Source organism: Pinus tabuliformis, chromosome 2_2 (genome assembly GCF_031772625.1).
Source record: "Pinus tabuliformis cultivar Carrire ecotype Pingquan chromosome 2_2, CPIR1, whole genome shotgun sequence".
Taxonomy (NCBI): Eukaryota; Viridiplantae; Streptophyta; class Pinopsida; order Pinales; family Pinaceae; genus Pinus; species Pinus tabuliformis.
Window position 1 is genome coordinate 881,818,745 of NC_142300.1, and position 20,094 is coordinate 881,838,838.

General features: G+C 36.5%; 2 pseudogenes; both read left to right on the plus strand.

The window, feature by feature from the left end:
- The first annotated feature begins 312 nt into the window (after nucleotides 1-312).
- On the plus strand, nucleotides 313-1,458 carry LOC149195836 (RNA-binding protein L pseudogene; annotated as a pseudogene).
- A 4,202-nt stretch (nucleotides 1,459-5,660) lies between these two features.
- LOC149195837 (polyadenylate-binding protein RBP45A pseudogene) lies at nucleotides 5,661-18,308 on the plus strand (annotated as a pseudogene).
- Nucleotides 18,309-20,094: the final 1,786 nt, after the last annotated feature.

Sequence of the window (20,094 nt, forward strand, 5' to 3'; positions counted from 1 at the left end):
GAACCTACACGTCTTCGATTACCAACATAAAGTTTTACTTTCTATCATTTCTTTCGAGTGCATATAAGTGGAGAGAATCTGTAGCTCTCTAAAGTCTGGATCAAAACCTGCTCAGCTTTCATAGAATTTTTTAGTACCCTTCGAGCTGACGTAGATTTCCTGCACTGCGCTGTGTGGCGGAGGTTTTTCTCGCATTCTTTTAAATATTTCAGAATGATGCAGACAGATCCCATGGCAGAACCGGCGATTGATTCCCAGCAGCAACAACATCAAGAACAATTGATGATGCCCCTGCCTCCCGAAGCTAGGTTTTGGCCCCAGCAACCGCAACACCAACCTCAGGTTATGGTGCAGCAATCCTCGCAACAAGTGAACTCGACAGACGAGATTAGGACCCTCTGGATCGGGGGTTTGCAGCATTGGATGGATGAGAATTATCTGCAGGAATGTTTTGCTTCTACCCAGGACCTTCTCTCTCTTAAGATCATTCGCAATAAGCAGACTGGACTTTCAGAGGGTTATGGCTTCTTGGATTTTGTAACCAATGCAGCAGCCCACATGGTTCTCCAAAATTACAATGGTGTACAGATGCCCAGGGCTGAACAATTTTACAACCTAAATTGGGCAACAAAAACGGGTAGAGAAAATCGTTCGGAAGATTTTACTATATTCGTGGGAGATTTGGCATCTGATGACACGGATGAGCTGCTGCGAGAGACCTTCAGAACCATATACCCATCTGTAAAAGGAGCAAAAGTTATTACTGATAAGGTTACAGGCCGTTCAAAAGGATATGGGTTTGTAACATTTGGGGATGGGAATGAGCAGGCTAGGGCTATAACAGAAATGAATGGAATATTTTGTTCCTCCAGACCTATGCGAATAGCTCCTGCCATAACAAAGCAGACTACTGTTTATCAACAACCCTATCCTCCTCAAGTGGTCGAGTTGGACTCAGAGAATGATCCAAACAATACTACCCTGTTTGTTGGTGGCTTAGATCCCAATGTGACAGTGGAAATGTTGATGGAGACATTTGGCCAGTATGGTGAGCTTGTGCATGCAAAAATACCTTTCGGCAAGCGGTGTGGATTTGTGGAGTTTAGCAACAGGGCATCTGCAGAGTTAGCATTGCAAATGTTACATGGTACAGTTCTTGGTCAGAGACCAATTAGGCTTTCTTGGGGAAGAAAGAAACAAGTGCAGCGTGCAGGGCCTTTTCAAACACAGCAACCAGATCCAAATGAATGGAATGGGGCATATTATGGTGATGGACAAGGATACAATGTTGGTTATGGTTATGTCACACAGCCTCAACAAACAGATCCAAATCCATGGAGTGGGATTTATTATGGTGGTATCCAAGGATCCAATGCTGATTATAGTTATGCCACACAACCATATAATGCTGGTTATGCTTATGCAACGCAACCTCAAGACGCAAATATGTTGCAGTAAATTAGTTTCAGTTAAAGCAGCAACAGGGCATCTGCACAGTTAGCATTGCAAATGTTACATGGTACAGTTCTTGGTCAGAGACCAATTCGGCTTTCTTGGAGAAGAAATAAACAAGTGCAGCGTGCAGGGTCTTTTCAAACACAGCAACCAGATCCAAATCAATGGAACGGGGCATATTATGGTGGTGGACAAGGATCCAATGCTGATTATGGTTATGTCACACAACCAAATAATGCTGGTTATGGTTATGTCACACAGCCTCAACAAACAGATCCAAATCCATGGAGTGGGATTTATTATGGTGGTATCCAAGGATCCAATGCTGATTATAGTTATTCCACACAACCAAATAATGCTGGTTATGCTTATGCCAGGCAACCTCAAGACCCAGATATGTTCATTAATATCGCGCCAAATGCAAACTATCAGCAGCATCGACAGTAAATTAGTTTCAGTTACAGCAGCCATAGTAAATTAGTTATAGATAAATTAGTTTCAGTTACAGCAGCCACAGTAAATTAGTCATAGATTTTTTGGTTACTGTTTTAATTTTTCAATCTGCTATTTCTAAAGGATATTTGTATTTTAAATGGATAAAGTTGAAAGGTATTTGTACTTTAAATGGTAAAATTGGAAGTTTTGGTATTTGTACTTTAAATAGGTAAAGTTGGAAGTTCTCTGCAATAGGTTCAATTGATTAAGATTAAACAATTTTATTATTTTTGCAAGTTTTGAATTAAAATAAATCGACTAAAAACAACAGTAACTTGATAGAAATTGATATTAACTCTTATAAAATAAAATTTTATAAAACTTCATATCACCCTTTTTAGGAATAAGGGTGCAGTGCACTGTGTCGTGCAATTTCCAATTAATTTAGTCGTGCCAACGGTAATTTCAATGGCGAGTGGTCATTATTTGTTCGAGTGGCAAATTCTGGAAATTTCTATGGCAAGTGGTGCCATTGTCTGTTCGCTTGGCAAATTCTGGAAATTTCTATGACAAGTGGTGCGATTGTCCGTTCGCATCAATGGATATTTTGATGCACCCCTTGAAAAGCCACTACTATTTCTGCAAAATTAATCAAAGCAACGGTCTATTACTTCTTAAAAAAAATGTGAAACTCAGTGGATTAATGAAAATTTTCTCATTGAAAATATCCAAAATATATGGGACAATATATACACATGTTTTAAATAAATAAAATACATTAAGAAAACCATGTACTTCCTGAGAGACGCAATATATTCTTGTCTGGTTGAGTGCTGCATCTCTTCCAGAGCCTCTTTGTATTGGCCAATCTTAAATCAAGAGAGCGAGGGACAATAGCCCTGGAAGTTGAAATGCATACACAAATGTTGGTGCAAAAGTCCAACTTTGGGAAGCATCAGATGGTTTCCTTGCACTCTGCCATCTATTCACAATAGTGCTAAAGCAAGACTTGATATCCCAAAGAAAGGTAATATATATTTGCATTGGCATTCAATCATCCTTATCAATGTAGAGACGTTTCATTCATTCATAATTAATTCTCAGGTTCAAAATATGTGCTCTTGAATCAAACACCTAGCAAAATCAACAAAGAAACAACAGAAACTGCACTCAACATTAGGGGATTTAATAGTGGGTATGGTGGTTTCAAACATGTAGGTTAATAAATAATTAGATAAGATCTAATGGCAAGTTGAATTTGAAACTTTGGAATCAAAAGGAACAAAATGCCAGCTCCATGTTACATAATAGGAATCCAACCACTGTTTTTTTATAGTAGACAAGTATAATGCATCGGATAGCTCACAATATAGGTTGATAGAACCTTTGTGATATTTGGAGTCTACACTGCCTGCCGGCCCACCTTCCCACCTTCTGAGCTGCTATTGATATTGTACAACTTATTAAATCTGAAATAGAGTAAAAGATATAGGAGACAAAACAGACTGGGAATGTAAGTCCTTTATATTGGAAGAGAAAAAGAGAACATAGCAGCATGTAAACGCAGAAGAACATAAAGAAAACCACAAGACTTTCTGACTCAACATGTATTTCTTGGGGTCCAGATTCATTCACAAGTATTTAAAAATGCTGACATGCTTCAACCAAAAAAGGAAGAGAATTTGAGAATTTCAAATGTTGTCCTAGCTGTTTTAGATATATTTTCTACAATAAAAAGGAAAAATCATGAATACATGAGCTTGGAAGGCTTTAAATGTGATAATACATGAATGGAGCCCCATCTTGATGTACAATGTTCTCCATCCTCCACAATTCACAAGAATTTGTTATAAATGTCCATTAACTAAGATTCCATTGCTCTCGAGGAGGAATATTTTACCAGAACATCCGCTGTGACTATTGATGGTGACTACAAAACAATAGGATGAGGAACTTAGAAAGAAGAATAATTGAGGCAATGGCCTCTTTTCCAGTAATGATTATTAGACAAGGTTATTAACCCTACAAAATGACGATTTTCCAACTCCATAAATAAAGCATTTTCATCATTACATCAACTCAACTCTCTCAGTCTCTTTATCAATGTCTCAAGTGATTTTTTCTTTGCATTTTGCTTCAAAGTTCATGTACCAAAGGTTCCAAAGAGTCTATCAAATGAATCTCTGTATTTCTCAGAAATCATGACCACCTTTCTGTAATCCAAAGAACTATAATGCTTCTCCCTTATAACAGGATTCATGAAATTCTCTGGATGGTTGTTTAATAAAAGACTAACCCACTGCCTTGCCTCTAACAAAGACTTTTTTGGATTTGTTGCACCTTCAAGCTCATCCAAGCCACTGTCATGAAATTGAGTATCTGCAAAAGATTCTAGCAGTTTCAGATCAACCTCAATTCCCATAACAACATTTGTATTGAACCGCTTAATTTGTGTAGCTTAATTACCGGCTATAATAGCCATTGGAGTTAGTATGAACTTATATGTAAACTGGACATGGTGATTTTTGTAAATTTAGGTTAAAATCATTTTTTATTTTAAAGAAAACTTAAAGCTATCTTGATTGAATGAGAGGTTTTCAAATTTAAATTTAGAAGAAACAAGTTAACCCTCTGAGACACAGAGATATCTGGCATGCTTAAAAAACTAAGCAAAAGGAAGAGGGCATTTAACTCAAATTTAGAAGATAGGTTAATCTTTAGACGCAGAGACATCCAACGCGAGTAAAAATTTAAGCAACCTATGTTTCCATAGATTTATTTAAAAGAAAGAAAAATAATTTCAAAAGACTATAGCAGAAGAAGAATTTAAGGTTTGTAGTCACTAGTGTTTGATAGTGATCTTTCATCTTGGTTTCATGCTTTTGTGAAATTGTCGGATTTCTTCTTGCAATTGTTTTGATATTATGCTGATGCTATTAGCTATAGTTTTCCTTTTCTTTTTTAATTGTTTTTTTTTTTAATTTAATTGTATCTGTTAGCAGAACCACGGGGTTTTGTAGTGGTGACCTTCACACAAGGAGTTTCTTAACAGTGCAACCTATTGATGACTGTTCTATGCCTCGTGGGCAGTTTTCCTTGATTATGTTACTAGTAATTGCAGCTTCATTTTTTTCATTTAAATATTTTCCTGTCATGTTGCTCCTGATTATGGCTTCGTATAAAATTTCTGTAGTCTTCAATATTTCTTATATGACCTACCTTCATGCCTTAACTCCTTGTTTCCCTATCTAATTCATCTTAGATTAACGTGATTGAAATATTTTGTGGATGTCTTATATGCCTATTGCTCTCTGTTTCATATGGAAGTGGGCATGTATTTTTTAGATGTAATTGGCTTCATTGAACTCATTTGACCTGATGCTGAACCTTTCAGCAATCCTTTCTTTTTTTATGGGGTTGTCACATTGTGCGGAACTATAGCTTCCACAAACTCTGCTATTAGAGTTTATGCTAGATCCTTTCTATTTCATCACAATTACGTTGTGCCTATTATTGGGTTCTTGTTCATAACTGAGTTGTATGTATTTATTGGAGAGTTAAAATTAAGAGAGGAGATAGGGGAAAGGATTCATCATTCAATTGACTTTACTCTGTATTTAATATATTTGCTTTTGTCAGTATTGTTGTCATATTATTAGAATTTACAACTGAGAACAATGTAACTTTTTAATTGGTCTTATTATTTCACTGCTCAGAAATATAGGCTATATCTGAAAAGGTTAAGTGGAGTGGCACAACAGCCAAGTGGAATGAACTCTTCTTTTGGGGGAACTACAGAAGCAGGTGTTGGACCTATGGGTTTACTTGGAAGGCTGGATCTTCAAAGGCTTGCGGCATCAGGTCAAAAATCACGTCAAGCACTGGTGACATTACCAGCTGAACTTCTTGGACAAGTGAATCCAAACAATGGGTTGGGCCTGCCAAACATTGATCGGACACTGCTTTTACAAGCAGCATTTCATGGTGTAAACTCTAATCCTTTAAATAGAGGCAAATTTGGGCAACCATTGATGAACAGTCAGGGAAATTTACTTCAGGGACTCCCGACAAGCATAGAGCTGAAGCAATTTTGCCACCCACAACAACATATTCCTTCCTTAGGAAATTTGGGTTTACCGACCAATGATACATTTGCAGGATTTTATATGCTGCAACAGCAACACAATACAGGTGCAGAAGTTGGCAGTGTGGATTGTGGGAAATTATGGGGCTCCCAATCTATATACAATATCTTTCTTTTTTCTTCTTCCATGGTCAAGTTATGTTTTATAAAGTTTTTAAAAAAATAATTCTATAAAATTTCCGAAAAAAAATAAAAGTGGTTTTTGCATAATGGTAGTCTAATTGTTATGAGTTTTGGATGAACTTTTTATGGAATTTATACAATTTTACAAGTTTTTTTTCACATTGAATGTATTTATATATTTAAAAACATATTTTAAATAATATAAAAAAAATATAAGTTAAAAAAAAAATCACTAAATTTGAAAAAAATAAAAAGTGGAATAATTAGGTAACATTTAGAAGGTGTTAAATGTATTTTTCTTTCTAAATATGTTTTAATAATTTGTATTGTTTTTATTTTCTTAATCTTCAACTCAATAAAATGCGGACTTAATAACTAGAATGTGGATTTAATAAAAATTTATAATTAGAATGTGGACTTAATCACTATTTATAATTAGAATGTAGTAGACATAACAATTTATATATTTAATAATAATAATAATGGGGATTTTTTTTTTATGTGTTTAAAAATAATTTCTAAGGGATTTAATTTACCAAGCAGAGGAATAAAGGTTTGCACCTTAATAGATTTATTCCTCTCAACTCTTGATAGGTCTGAAGTTAGATGGATCTATGTTTGGTAGATCTGAGGTTAGACGGATCTATGTTGGTTTTGAGCAACACACATTCTTTTTACACACATATTAAATATTTTTGGTATTAATATTTTTTCTTCCTTGCATATATTTAATTATTTTTATTATTAATATTCTTTTATATACCAAATTCAAATTAATCATGAGTTCCCTTATACCTTGAATTAGAAAGAATTTATTAATGGAATAAGAATTCTCTCACTTTTTCTCTCTCTATATATTTGATGTTAAAATCTTTTACTCAACATGCATCTTCAAATATTTGATGTATAACCTATATTAAACTTTTCTTTATTATTATTATTATTATTTTTATATCTTATATATCAATTCCATCTTAAAAATGAAATAAATGACACATTTAAAGAAAATATAAGAAATTTTTAAATTTAAATTACTTTATTTTATTTTATATATACATTAAAATATTGTTATTAACAATATTATTCTTAAGTTTGATTATTAATGCATGTTTCTTTTGTCAACATATATTCCTCATGAATAATTATTGGTATATATTCAAGAGAGACAGAGACAACAAGCTAGACTTTGTTACCTTATGGAAAAGATGTAAACACTCATGGTAGACCCTGGAAGGGAAAAGAACTAATAGGTTCTTTGAAGAAGAGGTGAGTCCTACCAAGTTCTTTGAAGAAGAGGTGAGTCCTACCAAATTGTGCAGAGACTTGTGTATGGTTTTAGTAAATTGGGAAAACCTAAAACATGTTTTAGTAAATTGAGAAAATTTATAAGCATTTTTCAATGGTCTCATATTAACAATCTCTAAGTATGTAAGTTTATAATTCATTTTATCATATCAGAATTTTATATACTAGATTAAAAATAATAATATATATAAAAAATCAATGAACATATTAATAATAATTTTTTTTGAATTACTACATATAGTAAACATATATATAAATGAGAGAAATTCTACTTTAATGAAAATGCAACAATAGCATGTTAAAATTAGATATCAAATTCAAATCCCCATAAAATTTATTTATTTATTTTTTGTGATGTATGAAAGGATATGTAAAATGTAGAGAACCTAAGGGGCTAGAGAACTGAGGGGCTTGTTTGATATGTATAGACAAACTATGGGACTTTCATCATCTCAATATTTCAATTATTATTTTGATTGTATATTACCAACTTAACACAAACACACTAAACAACCTAAATCTAATACAATAATTATTATTTCAAAACAAAGTCAACTTTTTCAATTTAACAATTCTATCGGCCTCTCCTTACACCTTTTGGGGCAATTGCTAGTATATATATAATTTTATTATTTAACACTTTTGTTGACACCTAATCCGAAACGGATGAGGTGAAGCCGGACAGTCATCTAGAAGATGAACTGATCCGTTTCTTTTGTATATAAATAATTGTTATCTAATGTGAAATATCAAGTTGTCTTGCGTTCATCAATAGCTGGAGTTACCCTGGCCTGACATGGTATCAGAGCTCAGGTTTCTTAAATTAGTTGTAACTCCTCTCTTAAGAGCAGCTCTGCCTCTGAATCCGCTGCCCCTCTGACGTGATTCCCTTTGCCTGAATCCGCTGCCTCTGACTGCCCTGGCCTGGCGCTCTCTGACACTGACCTCTCATGAGTCTGCGCCCTCTGCCATTAAGAACGTTGCTGCCAGTACGTTGAATTGAGGTAACGTTTTTGGAGCACTGGGGTATAGGCTTTTTGGGCTCTGTCTGTCGCTTCGAGAAGGCTTCTCGTTGGAGCGAAACGCCTCTCGGCATTTGGGACAGTGAACCAACGAACGCTGGCTTCAAGGTTTTAGTTTTATCTTTCTCATTTCACTTCCTTGGATTTTGTTTCCTTTCCAATCCTGAAACCGATTCATTGTATGAGTTTTCCGCGAATTAACTGATCAGGGTTTCGGCCTCTGTAGCAAATAATGTTTTGGGGAGCTTTTCTGGCTCGAAATGACGAGGCCCACATGGCAAAATCACTGTTTTCAGGGCATCTATAACTGTAAATTCCGATACCTGGGTCGATCCGTGTGCTATTGAGACCTGCGCAGTCATATATTGAGACCTGTAGATATATTTATTGAATTTAATGCTGCATTACTTGTAAACGTGGTAAGCCTGCGTTTAATGCCTGTTCCTCACCAGCTGGATGGTTGTTAACGTAAATGTCTGAAAGCATATTGTGAGTTCGATTATCTGACATGGTATAGCTGTGGTGACTGCGTTGCAAAACCAGTTGGTATCGTTTTTTTTTATTGGTATTGAGAATGGAAACCCGAGGGCGGTGACATTTCTGTCATATATAGCTGGTGTGGTACTGAATTAAATCTTTTTTGTATTGAGAATGGAAACCCGAGGGCGGTGACATTTCTGTCATATATAGCTGGTGTGGTACCTGAATTAAATCTTTTTTTTTGTATTGAGAATGGAAACCCGAGGGCGGTGACATTTCTGTCATATATAGCTGGTGTGGTACCTGAATTTTTTTCATCGGAGCGCCCTCCTTTTTTTAAACTGTGACATATTGGTATATGTTTTGTTGCGGGATTTGAAAACATCAAGTCATCGGAGCGCCCTCCTTTTTAAACTGTGACATATTGGTATATGTTTTGTTGCGGGATTTTGATATATAACCAGTAAGCGCCCTGAATATATATATTGAACAGTGATATTAATATATGTTGAATATATTGATGCGAGATATAAGCAGTGAGCGCCCTTGATTTTTTCATTGAGACAGTGATATATGTTGAAGATACAGCACCAGCACTCTCCTTTTTCTCTAATGAACAGTGATATATGTTGAAGATACATATGAGCGCTTTCTTTTTCTCTGTTGAACACTAATATATATATAAGATTTTTTCCAGCAGAAGTCTTGCTGTGATATAAGGATTTTTTTTTTCCAGCAGAAGTTTTCTATCAACAGAAGTTTTCTTTGGCAGAGATAATTTTTTTTTTTTTTCACAGAATGCACTCAATCATTTCTATGGTCGGAATAGTTCTCACTGGCAAGGAGAACTATTCTGAATGGTCTCGGATGGTAAAACACACCCTCATCTACAATGAGCTGTGGAAAGGTGTGTGTGTCAGAGAAGAAGACAGAGACCCTGTGCAGCCCACATCAGACAAAGAACTTGCCATTTGGGAAAACAAGAACAGCAAAGCCTTTGCATTGATTGCAGCATCTGTCAATGAGGAAGTAAGTCGTCATATTTCCTGCTATTCCACTGCTTTTGAAGCTATACAAAAGCTGAAAGAACTCTATGATACACATTCTGCACTTAAAGTTGTTCAGCTCATGATTAAACTCTTCACTCTTGAACTGAAAAATAATGATCCTCTTGCTCTTGCATCTGAAATAAAGTCTATAATGCATGATATAAAATCCACTAAGGTTGAGCTGGATATCTCTCTTATTGCCTTTCTCAAAGCACTCTATCCTACCTACTCCAATTATCTTGAGTCTTTACAAGCAAATGGAAACCTTAAAGATATAACCTTTGACTCTCTTGTGAAAAAGTTTGCTGAAAGAGAGAAAGCCTTTGGAAAGAAAACAGTCCCTGAATCTTCTGAAGAGACTGTTTGCCTTGCTCACAAAGAAAAGCATCCTGCTCAAGATTCTGCAAGAGGAAGAGGTGGACGAAGAGGAAGAGGAAGATACTTCAGAGGCAGGGGGGGCAGACATTCTCAAGCAGAAAAGGCAGATTTGCATTGCATTCGCTGCAAACGAAATGGATCACATGATGCTTCTACATGCAAGCTACCATGGGACAAAGTTGAGCAGAGAAGAAATCAGCAGAAAGGTAAAACTGATGACTCAGACAAAGGTAAAGCACCCGAATCTGCACACTATATTGAGGCACAATTTAATATTGGAGTAAATGAAGATTTGTTTAATGCTTCACTTGCTTCTTCGAAAAATGACTGGTTGCTTGATTCAGGAGCAACCTGTCATATGACTCATAGGAGAGATTTCTTTGAAGATTTCACTAACAATGTTGATGGAGCAGTATACTTTGCAGATCAGTCAAAAATCAAGCCATCAGGGCTTGGCACAATCAGGCTTAAACTGCCTGGTCTTCCAGACTTTCTTCTGGATCATGTTCTATATCTCCCACAGCTGAAGAGAAACTTGCTGTCCCTGGTCCACATCCGCCAGCAAGGTCACTCCATTCACATGTTTGATGGCAAGCTTGAGGTAAGAAAGGCATCTGACCACTCACTTGTCATGAGGGGTATAGAAGAAGAAAGACTCCTTAAACTGCAAGGAACCTCTGCTCATGCACAACATTTCTCATATATTTCTCATCATGAAGAATGTACACTTCCATCAAGTTTATTATGGCATGCTAGATTTGGGCATTTAAACTATGATAGTCTCCGCTTGTTGAAGAAAAATGGTGTTGCTGGTTTGCCTACAATTCCTAGAAAACATAAACAATGTGATGCTTGCATTCTAGGAAAGCATAGCAAACAGTCTTTTCATGATTCACATTCAAGAGCACATAGGAAGCTTGAACTTATTCATTCAGATTTATGTGGTCCAATGCCTGTTCCTTCTGCAAATGGAAATAAATATATCATGACATTTATTGATGATTACACCAGAATGTGTTGGGTTTACTTATTGAAGAACAAATCTGATGCTTTTCAAACATTTAAGAATTTTCATAAGTGGATTGAAAATGATGCACAATCTCATATTGGGTCTATTCGCACTGATAATGGAAAAGAATATACATCAAATGAATTTGAACACTATCTTCGCCAACATGGGATTAAACATCAAACAACTGTGCCTTATAATCCTCAACAGAATGGTGTAGCTGAAAGAATGAACAGAACAATTTTGAATATGGTACGATCTATGCTTTTCTTCAAGAATGTAAAGACAATGTTTTGGGCTGATGCTGTTCTATGTGCTGCATATATAAAGAATAGATGTCCATCTAGTGCTATAAGAAACAAGACTCCTTATGAATTGTGGTATGGACATGTTCCTTCGGTCAAACATCTCAGGATATTTGGTTCCACCTGTTATGCTTTAATACCAAAGGTACATAGAAACAAACTTGGTGCAAGAAGTCGTAAGTGTATCTTCCTGGGGTATTCAAACACATCTAAAGCATACCGCCTTTATGATGAAGTAAATAAAAAGTTTGTTTTATCTAGAGATGTCATTTTTCTTGAATCATCCAAATCTGACAGTGTTGTTGAGCGGCAACTTGATCGCTTGGATAGATTCACAAAACCAAAATCATTCCAAGAGTTTGATAATCAGATTCCACATCTTGAAGGGGGGATTCCTATACTAGATCAACATGTGGAATCTTCTTCTGAAGAACAATCTCCCCTGCATGACACTCCAACAACGGATGATGCTTTAAGTGATGTAATTGATAGAATTGGGAGACTCAATCTTGATTCAGACCCAACTCAATCAACAGAACAGCCTGGACCATCTCAGAAAGGTCCCCCAAAGTGGCTGACAAAGACACTTGAAAGTGTTCATCCTGATGAAATTGGAAAATCAGGAACCCGAAATTCAAACCGACAAGATGGAGGTGATGTAGATAACTCTAATTCACCTGTTGATATGGATGTTACTTATGATTGTGAATTGAACTTGTCTACAGATTTTGAACCAACTTCCTTCAAAGAAGCTGCTTCTCATGATGAATGGAAAGAAGCAATGCGAAAGGAGTATGATGCCCTCATAAAGAATGGCACTTGGAAGCTGGTTGATCCTCCATTTGGAACCAAACCAATTGGCTGCAAGTGGGTCTACAAGAACAAGTACAAAGCTGATGGCTCACTTGACAAGCACAAAGCTAGGCTTGTGGCAAAAGGTTTTGCACAGAAGGAAGGGGTCGATTATGAGGAAACTTTTGCTCCCACAGCAAAATGGGCCACCATCCGGACACTCTTTGCACTAGCTGCTCAGAACGGTTGGAAAGTCCATCAAATGGATGTAAAAACTGCATTCTTGAATGGAGATCTAAAAGAGAATGTTTTTATGTCCCATCCTGAAGGATTTGCTGTGAAAGGACATGAACACAAAGTATGCAAACTTGTGAAGTCCTTGTATGGCCTCAAACAAGCACCACGAGCCTGGTATGAAAAACTAACTGAGCATCTTCTGAAACTCAACTTCAAACATTTTGATCTTGATGATGCAACTTTATTTGTCAAGAAAGTTGGCAAAACAGTTGTATATCTTGTGGTATATGTAGATGATCTTTTAATGACAGGGAACAATGAAAGCTATATTGCATCCATAAAGAAAGAATTAGGAAATTTTTTTGAAATGACTGATTTGGGCTATGTTCATTACTATCTTGGCATTGAAGTAACCCAACATCCAAAGTCCATATTTCTTTCTCAAAAGAAATACATTGGAGATTTGTTATACAGATTTGGCATGACAGAGTGCAATCCCCTTTCTACTCCAATGGAACAAAACTTGAAGCTCACATCTACTGAAGGAAAGGAATTTGAGGATGCAACAAGGTATAGACAGCTTGTAGGAAGTCTCATCTACCTCACTACTACCAGACCAGACATTTCATTTGTTGTTGGAATCCTCTCCAGGTTTATGCAAAAGCCTTGTGAGGGACATTGGTCTGCTGCAAAAAGAGTTCTAAGGTACTTGAAGGGAACTCAAGACCTTGGAATCAAGTATACACAGGTGGACGACTTCAACTTGATTGGATACTCTGATTCAGACTTCGATGGAGACAAAGAAACTGGGGTATCTACTTCAGGATATGCTATGAGTCTTGGATCAGGAGCTGTCTCCTGGAGATCACGCAAACAATCAGTACCAGCGGATTCCACAACAGAAGCAGAATACGTGGCAGCAGCTGAAGCAACGAAAGAAATTGTGTGGCTCAGGAAAATTCTTGAAGATTTGCAAGTAAAACAAATACAATCTACTCCACTCATGATTGATAACACATCTGCAATAAAGTTGGCCAAAAATCCAAAGTTCCATGATCGTACTAAGCACATCAATACTAAATATCATCTGATCCGACATCATGTTGAGGCCAAAACAATCCATCTCCGTCATTGTTCCACAAACGAACAAATTGCAGACATCTTCACCAAAGCGCTTGGAAGAGAAAAGCTTGAAAGATTCAGAACGATGCTTGGACTCACCAACATCCCTTCAGATTAAGGGGGGGAATGTTGACACCTAATCCGAAACGGATGAGGTGAAGCCGGACAGTCATCTAGAAGATGAACTGATCCGTTTCTTTTGTATATAAATAATTGTTATCTAATGTGAAATATCAAGTTGTCTTGCGTTCATCAATAGCTGGAGTTACCCTGGCCTGACAACTTTAAAACCATAATTAAACTTCTTGTCTCACTCTCATTATTTAACACTTTAAAACGGTGCTTAAACTTCTGGCCTCACTCAATCCACACTTACAACATGGATATGTCGACATCACTCAAGTTGGTAGCACAGAGATTGGAAGGTGATTACGAGAAAAGAGGGAATATTATTGAGTGGGTACACTGTTACAAGAGTGGAAACCTCGTACTCCCAGCCTAAGCCAAAAATGGCATATTATGTAGTGGGGTTTGCATTTTAGGAAAAAGTAAGATAGGGAGGCTACACGACCCAAGAGGAATTTAAGATGTTTCTTTACCACCAAAAGAAAATTTAATGAATGGGAAAGTGGCATAATTTGCCAGTGTAATTAGCGTAGATTTATTTGAGTTCATTTGCATGTAAAGCTTGATATTTGGGTTTATATATATATATATATATATATATATATATATATATTAAAATATTTTATTTACGTAATATATTGTTTATATTAATATTTTTTTTGTAAGTTTGGTAGGACCCTTTCATTTTCGAATTTCTACATGTATATCTCTGGTTTTGTGAGACTTTGTGAGACTTTATTTCCACGGCCATTGCCACTTGAGCTACCCTTTGCAGACAAAATATTATTTTTTTTATTCATATATTTTTAAATATATATTTTCCTCATATTGAAAGGTAACAAGTATTTTTCTTTCTTTTTATGTATATATGAGATGTTACTCAACATATATATTATTTCATTTAAACCAAAATTTAGTCTTTTGCTTCTGTTGTTTTTTTAAGTCACTTACACATTTCTTGATTTGGAGCATAATACAATATTATTTTTAGATGCAATGTGTTAATTTGATTTTGAGTAGTGAAGGAAAGAACTTATAAACTAAACTAGTGCAACCATATAAATTAAATGGTTGGTAAATGTCAATAGACATCAATCCATGATAAGCATCAAAACACTTATCCTATGATACATGATTAAAAAATAATAGTAAATTTTAACTAAATTTTAAATTATAATTATTATAAACATAATTAATGTGTGAGTTAAGCAATATTCTTAATCATGGAGATTCACCTCCATCTTACCATGGAAATCTTTAACTTGTAAATATATTTTGTTACAATGCCATGGGCCAATACCATGACTTATCAACACCATATACCCAACATAGTAATTGTTGATATGACATATTTTTTAATTAATTAATTTGAGATAAATTAATTAAAAGAGCATAACTAAATATGAATATTCCAACATATTCCATGGAGCTTAATTCTCTATCATCCACCTAATATTTACTAATAATTATATTACAATTTTGGAAGGTCTATCTAGAAATAGACATGTCTATTGGCTTAGAAATTTTTTATTTTCAATTACTTTCTCTATATAAAGTTGATGTAAAATTAAGATACAAATTGAAATGTTTTATGTATGCTTCAAGTTGAAAGATTTTTTATTTTATTTTATTTCTATTATTTATTTTTATATTTTTTTAATGGAAATAATATTTTATTATTTCTAAATACAATATTAAAGGACAAGATTTCCTGACATACTAACCACCCTATATGTAGGTGATTATATATTTACTAATAATTATATTGATGTGAATTTTTCAATTTTTGGAGTATAGAAATTTATTTCTAGAATCATAGGCTTTGGTTTGGTACCTTGGAGTGTGGATATTAAGACTCTTTTTGATAACTTTAATAAGAAAATATTAATCAAGTTTATTCTAGACACTGAATTTTATTATAATATGTAATGTAATAATTTTAATAGGAGTATATTGTAATGTAATAATTTTAATAGGAGTATATTGTCAAGTATTGTCGTGATCAAAGTGACTCCGAAAATGTAAAAATCTAGTAGTGTAAATGGTATGCTATATGTTGATAGGTGAGAACACCCCACAAGTGTCATGTATCATAACATCAACATTAATGAAATTCAATATTAAAAATGACAATCTTATTGTAACAAGATACTGCATATTATACTATGTTTATCATTATTAAGGATCTAGTCTTATATAAAATTATACACAATAATATTATCTATTCTCTCAAAAATCATATATATTTTAAGAAGATTATATTAATTATAATATTCACCACCCTTAAAAAAAAAGCTCAATAATTTCTAACATTATTCGAAATAAGTGACATGCTTATTATAAACCTAATTGAGAAATATTGAGCCATAGAGATTGCTTACTACAAAAATATCAAATTCTTGTAAAGGCACGATCATAAATAAGAATCTCATTTCCATTGTTTAACGTTTTCTTTAAATTAATACATTTAACTTCAACAAACCCAAACAAAAGGAAGCATCCACATTTTGATAGTACAAGCCAGGCCCGGACTGGTAAAGGCGAATATATATAGAACCTACACATCTTCTATTACCAACATACAGTCTTACTTTCTTGTATTCCTTTCGAGCATATAAGTGGACAGAAGCTGCTCTCTGAAAAAAATAAGTGGACAGAAGCTGTAGCTCTCTAAAGTCTGGATTAAAACCTGCCCAGCCTTCATAGAATTTTTGCGTACCTTTCGAGTTGCCATAGATTTCCTGCAGTGCGCTGTGTCCGGGAGATTTTTCTGGCATTCTTTTAAATATTTCAGAATGATGCAGCCAGATCCCACTGCAGAGCCCACGATCGATTCCCATCAGCAACAATATCAAGAACAATTGATGATGCCTCAGCAACCCCAACCTCAACCTCAGGTTATGGTGCAGCAATCCCGGCAAGAAGTGAACTCGGCCGACGATATTAGTACCCTCTGGATCGGAGGTTTGCAGCATTGGATGGATGAGAATTATCTGCACGAATGTTTTGCTTCTACCCAGGACCTTCTTTCCTTGAGATCATACGCAATAAGCAGACTGGACATTCAGAGGGTTATGGCTTCTTGGATTTTGCAAGCAATGCAACAGCCCAGATGGTTCTCCAAATATACAATGGTGTAGAGATGCCCAGGGCTGAACAATTTTACAGGCTAAATTGGGCAACGAATACCGGTGGAGAAAATCGTTCTGAATATTTTACTATATTAGTGGGAGATTTGGCATCCGATGACACAAATGAGCTGCTGCGAGAGACCTTCAGAGCCAGATACCCATCTGTAAAAGGAGCAAAGGTCATTACTGATAGGGTTACAGGCCGTTCAAAAGGATATGCGTTTGTAACATTTGGGGATGGGAATGAGCAGGCTAGGGCTATAACAGAAATGAATGGAATATGTTGTTCCTCCAGACCTATGCGAATAACTCCTGCCATAACAAAGCAAACTACTGTTTATCAGCAACCCTATCCTCCTCAAGTGGTCGAGTTGGACCCGGAGAATGATCCAAACAATACTACTCTGTTTGTTGGTGGCTTAGATCCCAATGTGACAGTGGAAATGCTGATGGCCAGTATGGTGAGCTTGTGCATGCAAAGAAACCTTTCAGCAAGCAGTGTGGATTTGTCCAGTTTAGCAACAGGGCATCTGCAGAGTTAGCATTGCAAATGTTACATGGTACAGTTCTTGGTCAGAGACCAATTAGGCTTTCTTGGGGAAGAAACAAACAAGTGCAACAACCCTATCCTCCTCAAGTGGTCGAGTTGGACCCAGAGAATGATCCAAACAATACTACTCTGTTTGTTGGTGGCTTAGATCCCAATGTGACAGTGGAAATGCTGATGGAGACATTTGGCCAGTGTGGTGAGCTTGTGCATGCAAAGATAGCTTTCCCCAAGCGGTGTGGATTTGTCCAGTTTAGCAACAAGGCATCTGCAGAGTTAGCATTGCAAATGTTACATGGTACAGTTCTTGGTCAGAGACCAATTAGGCTTTCTTGGGGAAGAAACAAACAAGTGCAGCATGCAGGGCCTTTTCAAACACAGCAACCAAATCCAAATCAATGGAATGGGGCATATTATGGTGATGGACAAGGATACAATGTTGGTTATGGTTATGTCACACAGCCTCAACAAACAAATCCAAATCCATGGAGTGGGATTTATTATGGTGGTATCCAAGGATCCAATGTTGATTATAGTTATGCCACACAACCATATAATGCTGGTTATGCTTATGCAACGCAACCTCAAGACGCAAATATGTTCATTAATATCGCTCCAAATGCAAACTATCAGCAGCATCCACAGTAAATTAGTTTCAGTTAAAGCAGCAACAGGGCATCTGCACAGTTAGCATTGCAAATGTTACATGGTACAGTTCTTGGTCAGAGACCAATTCGGCTTTCTTGGAGAAGAAATAAACAAGTGCAGCGTGCAGGGTCTTTTCAAACACAGCAACCAGATCCAAATCAATGGAACGGGGCATATTATGGTGGTGGACAAGGATACAATGGTGGTTATGGTTATGTCACACAGCCTCAACAAACAGATCCAAATCCATGGAGTGGGATTTATTATGGTGGTATCCAAGGATCCAATGCTGATTATAGTTATTCCACACAACCAAATAATGCTGCTTATGCTTATGTGGAGTGATTGTGCCACGAAGATATCTCAACAGATTCTTGGCACCAATCCAATATGAGTGGTGAGGCTCAACCATATGTTGACTCAACGTGTTGACTACAAAACATATATCCGGACGAGAGTTCACCAAGAACATCAATGCTCCAATGAGTTGACGATACTCAATTGCATTTCGTAAAACGGGTCTGGCAGCACTACTGCTTAACTTCTTGAAGTCAAGCTCCATCAGGGTAGTCACGAGCTTGTAGTCCACCATATCGAATCTCTCCAATATCTTCACCACATATTTTCCTTGAGATAGGAAAATCTCCCCTGGCTTCTGCCAGACTTCTAGTCCTAGGAAACAGTGCATCAGTCCTAGGTCCTTCCTCTCAAATTCAAAAGCCAACTCCCTCTTACATTTGTGAATGAGCGGGTCTGCACTTGTTAGAAAGAGGTCGTCAACATACAACACCAGTATGAGAGGATTGTCATCTTCAACCTTAAAGTAAAGGGTCGAGTCAGCTTCACTCCTAGTGAATCCCAACTTCATCAAGTAGCTATCGATCCTCATACCACGCTCAGGGTTCTTGCTACAGCCCATAGACAACCTTCTTCAACCTACACACATGAGATTCTTGATCATGAATCTCAAATCCTTCGGGTTGCTCCACATAGACCTCCTCTTTGATCGAACCATGCAAGAACGCGGTCTTGACATCCATCTGATGTAGGTTCCATCCTTGCGAAGCAGCAAGGGCTATGATCGAGGGGATGGTGGTATATCTGGAAACAAGTGGAAATATCTCGTCATAGTCTATATCTTCCTTCTAAGAGAAGCCACGAGTGACAAAACGAGCCTTATACATTTCCACACTTCCATCAACTGCATGCTTTATCTTGTAAAGCCATTTTGAAGTGACAACTACTTTGTCCTGGGGTCTGGGGACCACATCCCAGACATCATTTTTCATGATGGACTCATATTCCTCAATCATAACATCCTTCCATGCTTGATGCTTGACAACTTTTGCGAATGACGAAGGTTCATTTTGGATGATCATGCTCATGATGGTTAAGTATTCCTGATACCTGGTCGATTTCTTACTTTCCCGGAAGGTTCCCCTGGGTGCAACGTGCCCTTCAGCATCATCAAGTGTCCCCCTAAGCCATGAAGGCCTCTTCCTAGAAGAGGAAGGTTATTACGAAGGGGGATTGATAGGATCCATAGGTTCTTCCACATCGGGCATCGTCTCATCCTCCTTTTCCTTTGGTTCCCTGGTGTCAGCTTCTTTAGATCCCCTTTGAGTAGGAATATTGTCAACTTTGCTAAGAGCCATATCTTCGTCAAAGGTGACATCATGGCTAATCTCGATTTCCCTTTGACCAGCCACATAAATTCTATAGCCCTTAGTGTTTTCGCTATAGCTCGCGAAGATTCCTTTCTTTCTAGATGCACCCAATTTATTCC